The sequence below is a fragment of the Lolium rigidum genome, chromosome 2, assembly GCF_022539505.1.
Source record: "Lolium rigidum isolate FL_2022 chromosome 2, APGP_CSIRO_Lrig_0.1, whole genome shotgun sequence".
In the NCBI taxonomy this organism is placed as follows: Eukaryota; Viridiplantae; Streptophyta; class Magnoliopsida; order Poales; family Poaceae; genus Lolium; species Lolium rigidum.
Genome location: NC_061509.1, coordinates 217,564,740 through 217,576,101, shown reverse-complemented (window position 1 = coordinate 217,576,101; position 11,362 = coordinate 217,564,740).

Genomic DNA, 11,362 nt, shown 5'->3' with positions numbered 1-11,362 from the left:
CTCATCTTAATGATAGGCTCCCAACCATCTTCCAACTTCCTAGGAATAGAGGTTTCAAGTTTTAGTTTCTCTTCTCTAGCTTTTATGAGAGCATTTGTAATATGTTTTGTAAAGGCCAAATTTATAGCACTAGCATTGGGACTTTTAGCAAGTTTTTGTAAGAACTTTATAACTTCAGAGATGTGACAATCATCAGAGTCTAAATCATGATGTCCTACAGCAATGGAATCATTGTCCCCAACATTTTGAAAAATTTCAGCAGTTTTATCACAAGCAGTTTTAGCAGTTTCAGGCAATTTTGCACGCTTTGCACTAGGAGTAGAAGCATTGCCAACACCAATTATTTTACCATTGATAGTAGGAGGTGTAGCAACATGTGAAGCATTATCATTACTAGTGGTGGTAATAGTCCAAACTTTAGCTACATTATTCTCTTTAGCTAGTTATTCATTTTCTTCTCTTTCCCACCTAGCATGCAATTCAGCCATCAATCTAATATTCTCATTAATTCGAACTTGGATGGCATTTGCTGTAGTAACAATCTTATTATCAATATCCTTATTAGGCATAACTTTCAATTTTAAAAGATCAACATCAGAGGCAAGTCTATCAACCTTAGAAGCAAGAATATCAATTTTATCAAGCTTTTCTTCAACAGATTTGTTAAAAGCAGTTTGTGTACTAATAAATTCTTTAAGCATAGCTTCAAGACCAGGGGGTACACTCCTATTATTGTTGTAAGAATTCCCATAAGAATTACCATAACCATTACCATTAGCAGCAGGATATGGCATATAGTTGTTACCAGAATTATTCCTATAAGCATTGTTGTTGAAATTATTATTTTTAATGAAATTCACATCAACATGTTCTTCTTGGGCAACCAATGAAGCTAATGGAACATTATTAGGATCAACATTAGATCTACCATTCACAAGCATAGAAATAATAGCATCAATCTTATCATTCAAGGAAGAGGTTTCTTCAACAGAATTTACCTTCTTACCTTGTGGAGCTCTTTCCGTGTGCCATTCAGAGTAATTTATCATCATATCATCAAGAAGCTTTGTTGCCGCCCCCAAAGTGATGGACATAAAGGTACCTCCAGCAGCTGAATCCAATAGTTTCTGCGAAGAAAAATTCAATCCTGCATAAAAGGTTTGGATGATCATCCAAGTAGTTAGTCCATGGGTTGGGCAATTCTTTACCAAAGATTTCATTCTCTCCCATGCTTGAGCAACATGTTCATTATCTAATTGCTTGAAATTCATTATGCTACTTCTCAAAGATATAATTTTAGCAGGAGGATAATATCTACCAATAAAAACATCCTTGCATTTAGTCCATGAATCAGTACTATTTCTAGGCAGAGATAGCAACCAATCTTTAGCTCTTCCTCTTAAAGAGAAAGGAAACAATTTTAATTTTATAATGTCTCCATCTACATCCTTATACTTTTGCATTTCACAAAGTTCAACAAAATTATTAAGATGGGCAGCAGCATCATCAGAACTAACACCAGAAAATTGCTCTCTCATAACAAGATTTAGTAAAGCGGGTTTAATTTCAAAGAATTCTGCTGTAGTAGCAGGTGGAGCAATAGGTGTGCATAAGAAATCATTATTATTTGTGCTAGTGAAGTCACACAACTTAGTATTCTCAACAGTACCCATTTTAGCAGTAGTAAATAAAGCAAACTAAATAAAGTAAATGCAAGTAACTAATTTTTTTGTGTTTTCGATATAGAGAACAAGACAGTAAATAAAGTAAAACTAGCAACTAATTTTTTTGTGTTTTGATTAAGTGCAGCAAACAAAGTAGTAAATAAAATAAAGCAAGACAAAAACAAAGTAAAGAGATTGGAAGTGGAGACTCCCCTTGCAGCGTGTCTTGATCTCCCCGGCAACAGCGCCAGAAAAAGAGCTGTTGACGTGGGAGTTGAAAATCTTTGTGGTGTAACTTTTCTTTGTTCCCCGGCAATGGCGCCAGAAAAAGAGCTTGATTGCGCGTAATTAACACGTCCGTTGGGAACCCCAAGAGGAAGGTGTGATGCGCACAGCAGCAAGTTTTCCCTCAGTAAGAAACCAAGGTTATCGAACCAGTAGGAGCCAAGAAGCACGTTGAAGGTTGATGGCGGCGGAGTGTAGTGCGGCGCAACACCGGGGATTCCGGCGCCAACGTGGAACGTGCACAACACAATCACGAGTACTTTGCCCCAACGTAACAGTGAGGTTGTCAATCTCACCGGCTTGCTGAAAACAAAGGATTAGATGTATAGTGTGGATGATGATGATTGTTTGCAAAGAACAGTAAAGAACAATTGCAGTAGATTGTATTTCAGATGTAAAGAATAGGACCGGGGTCCACAAATCACAGATGTTGGGTGAACAAATTACAGTTGGGCAATTGACAAATAAAGAAGGCATAACAATGCACATACATATATCATGATGAGTACTATGAGATTTAATCAGGGCATTACGACAAAGTACATAGACCGCTATCCAGCATGCATCTATGCCTAAAAAGTCCACCTTCGAGTTATCATCCGAACCCCTTCCGGTATTAAGTTGCAAACAATAGACAATTACATTAAGTATGGTGCGTAATGTAATCAACACAAATATCCTTAGACAAAGCATCGATGTTTTATCCCTAGTGGCAACAAGCACATCCACAACCTTAGAACTTTCTATCACTGTCCCGGATTTAATGGAGGCATGAACCCACTATCGAGCATAAATACTCCCTCTTGGAGTCACAAGTATCAACTTGGCCAGAGCCTCTACTAGCAACGGAGAGCATGCAAGAACATAAATAACATATATGATATATTGATAATCAACTTGACATAGTATTCAATATTCATTGGATCCCAACAAACACAACATGTAGCATTACAAATAGATGATCTTGATCATGATAGGCAGCTCACAAGATCTAACATGATAGCACAATGAAGAGAAGACAACCATCTAGCTACTGCTATGGACCCATAGTCCAGGGGTGGACTACTCACACATCGATCCGGAGGCGATCATGGCGATGAAGAGACCTCCGGGAGATGATTCCCCTCTCCGGCAGGGTGCCGGAGGCGATCTCCTGAATCCCCCGAGATGGGATTGGCGGCGGCGGCGTCTCCGGAAGGTTTTCCGTATCGTGGCTCTCGGCATCGGGGTTTTCGCGACGAAGGCTTTAAGTAGGCGGAAGGGCAGGTCGAGGGGCGTCACGAGGGGCCCACACAACAGGCCGGCGCGGCCGGGGCTTGGGCCGCGCCGCCCTGTTGTCTGGCCACCTCATGGCCCCACTTCATCTCCTCTTCGGTCTTCTGGAAGCTTCGTGGAAAAATAGGACCCTGGGCGTTGATTTCGTCCAATTCCGAGAATATTTCCTTTTTAGGATTTCTGAAACCAAAAAAAGCAGAAAACGACAATCGGCTCTTCGGCATCTCGTCAATAGGTTAGTGCCGGAAAATGCATAATAATGACATATAATGTGTATAAAACATGTGAGTATCATCATAAAAGTAGCATGGAACATAAGAAATTATAGATACGTTTGGGACGTATCAGTCTCCGCGGACGCTCGGCGGTCGCTTGGAGCGTCCTCCATTTCTTACCTGGTCCCGCATGTCAAGGACAGCGAAATCGACCGCTTCGATTTGCTTCTTGTTCCCCTTCTTTCCTGCCCTAGTGCGACGCCACCACCCCAACCCCACCCGCCGCCGTCCAGCCGCAACGCCGCAGTAGTCACCGTCGGCTCCGTTCTTGCCGCGCGGGAGAGCAGGAGCGTGCTCCGCCGAGTACCTGCCGGCTGTTTTCGGGCGAAACGCTCCCGATTGCGCCGCCCTTCCGCGCCGCCCACGACCTGTTCGGTCAATTGCGTCGGTAGGTTTCTTACTCGTGTTTTCGGCGCTATCGTGCGCGGCCATTAATCCGCAGTTTGTACCCACGCAGATGGACATGTGGCAGATGTTGGACAAATTCCGCGCGGAGGTCGTCGACTCCTCTTCCGACGAGGAGTCCGATCAGTCGACGCAGACTTTGGCGACAACTGCGGCCTCCATGATCCACGAGTTCACCTCTAACCCGGGGCCGCAGCACCGGGGCTCTGTGAAGGGGCGCTCCAAAAACCTGCCGCGCAACAGAGTGGAAGGGCATGCCCGCCTCCACAAGGACTACTTCCACCTCACCGATCCGATCTTCCCGGAAAAAATGTTCCGGCGCCGATACAGGATGTCAAGGGACCTGTTCTTGGTCATTCTACGGGGCGTCAGAAACTACGACCCTGATACGTCTCCGATGTATCGATAATTTCTTATGTTCCATGCTACATTATTGATGATATCTACATGTTTTATACACATTATATGTCGTATTTATGCATTTTCCGGCACTAACCTATTAACAAGATGCCGAAGAGCCAGTTCGTTGTTTTCTGCTGTTTTTGGTTTCAGAAATCCTAGTAAAGAAATATTCTCGGAATTGGACGAAATCAACGCCCAGGGTCCTATTTTGCCACGAAGCTTCCAGAAGACCGAAGGAGAGTCGAAGTGGGGCCACGAGGTGGCGACACACCAGGGCAGCGCGGCCCAGGCCCTAGCCGCGCCGGCCTGTGGTGTGGGCCCCTCGTGCCGCCTCTTTACCTGCCCTTCCGACTACAAATAGCCTCCGTCGTGAAACCCCCAGTACCGAGAGCCACGATACGGAAAACCTTACTGAGACGCCGCCGCCGCCAATCCCATCTCGGGGGATTCTGGAGATCTCCTCCGGCACCGTGCCGGAGAGGGGATTCATCTCCCGGAGGACTCTTCACCGCCATGGTCGCCTCCGGAGTGATGAGTGAGTATTTCACCCCTAGACTATGGGTCCATAGCAGTAGCTAGATGGTTGTCTTCTCCTCATTGTGCTTCATTGTTGGATCTTGTGAGCTGCCTAACATGATCAAGATCATCTATCTGTAATACTATATGTTGTGTTTGTCGGGATCCGATGGATAGAGAATACTATGTTATGTTAATTATCAAGTTATTACCTATGTGTTGTTTATGATCTTGCATGCTCTCCATTATTAGTAGAGGCTCTGGCCAAGTTTTTGCTCTTAACTCCAAGAGGGAGTATTTATGCTCGATAGTGGGTTCATGCCTCCATTAAATGCGGGACGATGACGAGAAAGTTCTAAGGTTGTGGATGTCTTGTTGCCACTAGGGAGAAAACATTGATGCTATGTCTAAGGATGTAGTTATTGATTACATTACGCACCATACTTAATGCAATTGTCTCGTTGTTTTGCAACTTAATACTGGAAGGGGTTCGGATGATAATCTGAAGGTGGACTTTTTAGGCATAGATGCATGCTGGATAGCGGTCTATGTACTTTGTCGTAATGCCCAATTAAATCTCACTATATTTATCATGTCATGTATGTGCATTGTTATGCCCTCTCTATTTGTCAATTGCCCGACTGTAATTTTTTCACCCAACATGCTTTTATCTTATGGGAGAGACACCTCTAGTGAACTGTGGACCTCGGTCCTATTCTTTACATCGCATACAATCTACTGCAATTGTTCTTTACTTTTTTCTGCAAACAATCATCTTCCACACAATACGGTTAATCCTTTGTTACAGCAAGCCGGTGAGATTGACAACCTCACTGTTTCGTTGGGGCAAAGTACTTTGGTTGTGTTTGTGCGGGTTCCACGTTGGCGCCGGAATCCCTGGTGTTGCGCCGCACTACACTCCGCCACCATCAACCTTCAACGTGCTTCTTGGCTCCTCCTGGTTCGATAAACCTTGGTTTCTTTCGAGGGAAAACTTGCTACTGTCCGCATCACACCTTCCTCTTGGGGTTCCCAACGGACGTGTGTCGATCGCACGCATCAAGACTCGTTTTACGGCGCCGTTGCTGGGGAGATCAAGACACGCTGCAAGGGGAGTCTCCACTTCCCAATCTCTTTACTTTGTTTTTGTCTTGCTTTATTTTATTTACTACTTTGTTTGCTGCATTATATCAAAACACAAAAAAATTAGTTGCTAGCTTTACTCTATTTACTGTCTTGCACTCTATATCAAAAACACAAAAAAATTAGTTACTTGCATTTACTTTATCTAGTTTGCTTTATTTACTACTGCTAAAATGGCCAACCCTGAAAATACTAAGTTGTGTGACTTCACAACCACAAATAATAATGATTTCCTATGCACACCTATTGCTCCACCTGCTACTACAGCAGAATTCTTTGAAATTAAACTTGCATTACTGAATCTTGTTATGCGAGAGCAATTTTACAGTGTTAGTTACGATGATGCTTGCTGCCCATCTTAATAATTTTGTTGAACTATGTGAAATGCAAAAGTATAAGGATGTAGATGGTGATATTATTAAATTGAAATTGTTTCCTTTCTCATTAAGAGGAAGAGCTAAAGATTGGTTGCTATCTCTGCCTAAGAATAGTATTGATTCCTGGACTAAATGCAAGGATGCTTTTATTGGTAGATATTATCCCCCTGCTAAAATTATATCTTTGAGAAGTAGAATAATTAATTTTAAACAATTGGATAATGAACATGTTGCTCAAGCTTGGGAAAGAATGAAATCTTTGGTTAAAAATTGCCCAAGCCATGGACTGACTACTTGGATGATCATCCAAACCTTTTATGCAGGACTGAACTTTTCTTCGCGGAACCTATTGGATTCAGCTGCTGGAGGTACCTTTATGTCCATCACTCTTGGTGAAGCAACAAAGCTCCTTGATAATATGATGATTAATTACTCTGAATGGCACACGGAAAGAGCTCCACAAGGTAAGAAGGTAAATTCTGTTGAAGAATCCTCTTCCTTGAATGATAAGATTGATGCTATTATGTCTATGCTTGTGAATGATAGGACTAATGTTGATCCTAATAATGTTCCGTTAGCTTCATTGGTTGCCCAAGAAGAACATGTTGATGTAAACTTCATTAAAAATAATAATTTCAACAACAATGCTTATCGGAACAATTCTAGTAATAACTATAGGCCATATCCTTATAATAATGGTAACGGTTATGCTAATTCTTATGGACATTCTTACAATAATAATAGGAACACACCCCCTGGACTTGAAGCTATGCTTAAAGAATTTATTAGTACACAAACTGCCTTTAACAAATCTGTTGAGGAAATGCTCAATAAAATTGATATTCTTGCTTCTAAGGTTGATAGTCTTGCCTCTGATGTTGATCTTTTGAAATCGAAAGTTATGCCTAATAGGGATATTGAAAATAAAATTGTTACTACAGCAAATGCCATCCAAGTTAGAATTAATGAGAATATAAGATTAATGGCTGAATTGCGTGCTAGGTGGGATAGAGAAGAAAATGAAAAACTAGCTAAAGAGAAAAATGTAGCTAAAGTTTGGACTATTACCACCACTAGCAATGCTAATGATTCACATGTTGCTGCACCTCCTACTATTAATGGTAAAATAATTGGTGTTGGCAATGTTTCTGCTCCTAGTGCAAAGCGTACAAAACTGCCTGAAATTGCTAAAACTGCTGAAATTGCTTGTGATAAAACTGCTGAATTTTTTTCCAACCTTGGGGACAATGATCCCATTGCTGTAGCTCATAATGATTTAGATTTTGATGATTGCCACATCTCTGAAGTTATAAAGTTCTTACAAAAACTTGCTAAGAGTCCCAATGCTAGCTGCTGTAAACTTGGCTTTCACAAAACATATTACAAATGCTCTCATAAAAGCTAGAGAAGAGAAACTAAAACTTGAAACTTCTATTCCTAGAAAGCTAGAGGATGTTTGGGAGCCCATCATTAAAATGAGGGTCAATGATTTTTATTGTAATGCTTTATGTGATCTTGGTGCAAGTATTTACGTTATGCCTAAGAAAGTCTATGATATGCTTGACTTGCCACCATTGAAAAATTGTTATTTGAATGTTAATCTCGCTGATAATGCTAAAAAGAAACCTTTGGGGAGAGTTGATAATGTTCATATTATGATTAACAATAACCTTGTCCCCGTTGATTTTGTTGTCTTGGATATTGAATGCAATGCATCTTGCCCCATTATATTGGGAAGACCTTTTCTTCGAACCGTTGGTACTACTATTGATATGAAGGAAGGTAATATTAAATATCAATTTCCTCTCAAGAAAGGTATGGAACACTTCCCTAGAAAGAGAATGAAGTTACCTTTTGATTCTATCATTAGAACAAATTATGATGTTGATGCTTCGTCTCTTGATGTTACTTGATATACACTTTACGCGCCTAGCTGAAAGGCGTTAAAGAAAAGCGCTTATGGGAGACAACCCATGTTTTTACTACAGTATTTTTGTTTTATATTTGAGTCTTGGAAGTTGTTTACTACTGTAGCAACCTCTCCTTATCTTAGTTTTGTGTTTTGTTGTGCCAAGTAAAGTCTTTGATAGTAAAGTTCATACTAGATTTGGATTGCTGCGCAGTTTCAGATTTCTTTGCTGTCACGAATTTCGACCTGCCTCCCTGTAGGTAGCTCAGAAAATTAAGCCAATTTACGTGCGTGATCCTCAGATATGTACGCAACTTTCATTCAATTCGGGCATTTTCATTTGAGCAAGTCTGGTGCCTCAATAAAATCCATCTTTACGGACTGTTCTGTTTTGACAGATTCTGCCTTTTATTTCGCATTGCCTCTTTTGCTATGTTGGATGAATTTCTTTGATCCATTAATGTCCAGTAGCTTTATGCAATGTCCAGAAGTGTTAAGAATGATTGTGTCACCTCTGAACATGTTAATTTTTATTGTCCACTAACCCTCTAATGAGTTGTTTCGAGTTTGGTGTGGAGGAAGTTTTCAAGGATCAAGAGAGGAGTATGATGCAATATGATCAAGGAGAGTGAAAGCTCTAAGCTTGGGGATGCCCCGGTGGTTCACCCCTGCATATTCTAAGAAGACTCAAGCGTCTAAGCTTGGGGATGCCCAAGGCATCCCCTTCTTCATCGACAACATTATCAGGTTCCTCCCCTGAAACTATATTTTTATTCCGTCACATCTTATATACTTTGCTTGGAGCGTCGGTTTGTTTTTGTTTTTAATTTTGTTTGAATAAAATGGATCCTAGCATTCACTGTGTGGGAGAGAGACACGCTCCGCTGTTGCATATGGACAAATATGTCCTTAGGCTTTACTCATAGTATTCATGGCGAAGGTTGAATCTTCTTGGTTAAATTGTTATATGGTTGGAATCCGGAAATGCTACATGTAGTAATTCTAAAATGTCTTGAATAATTTGATACTTGGCAATTGTTGTGCTCATGTTTAAGCTCTTGCATCATATACTTTGCACCCATTAATGAAGAAACACCTAGAGCTTGCTAAATTTGGTTTGCATATTTGGTCTCTCTAATGTCTAGATAATATCTAGTATTGAGTTTTGAACAACAAGGAAGATGGTGTAGAGTCTTATAATGTTTACAATATGTCTTTTATGTGAGTTTTGCTGCACTGTTCATCCTTGTGTTTGTTTCAAAATAACCTTGCTAGCCTAAACCTTGTATCGAGAGGAAATACTTCTCATGCATCCAAAATCCTTGAGCCAACCACTATGCCATTTGTGTCCACCATACCTACCTACTACATGGTATTTCTCCGCCATTCCAAAGTAAATTGCTTGAGTGCTACCTTTAAAATTCCATCATTCGCCTTTACAATATATAGCTCATGGGACAAAATAGCTTAAAAACTATTGTGGTATTGAATATGTACTTATGCACTTTATCTCTTATTAAGTTGCTTGTTGTGCGATAACCATGTTTCTGGGGACGCCATCAACTACTCTTTGTTGAATATCATGTGAGTTGCTATGCATGTCCGTCTTGTCTGAAGTAAGAGAGATCTACCACCTTAATGGTTGGAGCATTGATGACCCACAAGTATAGGGGGTGTATCGTAGTATCTTCGATAAGTAAGAATGTCGATCCCAACGAGGAGCAGAAGGTGTTGACAAGCAGTTTCGATGGAGGATTCACTGTAAATGCTCACAGACAAGTATTCAGGGGGTTTTGATGTAACACATGAATAAAGTACAAGTAAGTAAAATGCGAGAGAAATAATTGCAGCGAGTGGCCCAATCCTTTTTAGCACAAAGGACAAGCCGGTTTGTTTACTTATAATGACCAAACGTTCTTGAGGACACATGGGATTTTAGTCTAGTGCTTTCGCTATATGCAGCTGATTAATCTTCATTGTTTTGATAAGTGTTGTGTGGGTGAACCTATGCTAATGTACCGCCCTTCCTAGGACTAATACATACTTGTGATTATACCCCTTGCAAGCATCCGCAACTACAAGAAAGTAATTAAGATAAATCTAACCACAGCCTTAAACTGCGAGATCCTCGCGATCCCTCCCGCATCGATATACCAACGGGGGCTCGGGTTTCGTCACTCCGGCAACCCCGCAATTGGCAAACGAGTACAAGATGCATTCCCCTAGGCCCATAAATGGTGAAGTATCGTGTAGTCGACGTTCACACGACACCACTAGAAGAATGACACCACAACTTAAATATCATAACATTGAATATTACTCAACCATAATTCACTACTAACATTTAGACTTCACCCATGTCCTCAAGAACTAAACGAACTACTCACGAGACATCATATGGAACATGATCAGAGGTGATATGATGATGAATAACAATCTGAACATAAACCTTGGTTCAATAGTCCCACTCAATAGCATCAATAACAAGTAGAAATCAATACCGGGAGAGTTTCCCCTATCAAACAATCAAGATTAAACCCAAATTGCTACAGCGGTGACGAGGTGCAGCGGTGGAGATGGCGGTGATGATGATGAAGATGATGGTGATGGTGATGGAGATGATGTCTAGCTCGATGGCGGTGACGATGGCGTCGATTTCCCCCTCCGGGAGGGAATTTCCCCGGCGGATTCCTGCCCGCCGGAGAGCTCTTTTCTCTCTGGTGTTCTCTCCGCCCCGCAGAGGCGGCTGTAACCCTTCGTGAGGATCCCTCTGTGGCTTAGGTTTTCGGGACGAAGGGTTTCGCGAAGAAAAGGAGGCGAAAGGGGCTGTGGGGCCCCCACACCACAAGGTGGCGCGGCCGGGCCATGGGCCGCGCCGGCCTGTGGTCCGGCCCCACCTTGGGTCTTCTCGGCTCCCCCTTCGGCCTTGTCCGTCATCTGGAAAAATAGGATTTTTGGTGTAATTTCCTTCCACGAGTTGATCTTCCGAAATATTGCATCTCGACGGTGCTTTTTCCAGCGAGAATCCCGGCTCCGGTGCGCGATCTCCAAATAATCATGAAACATGCAAAATAGATGAAATAACATAAGTATTGTGTCCCAATATGAAAT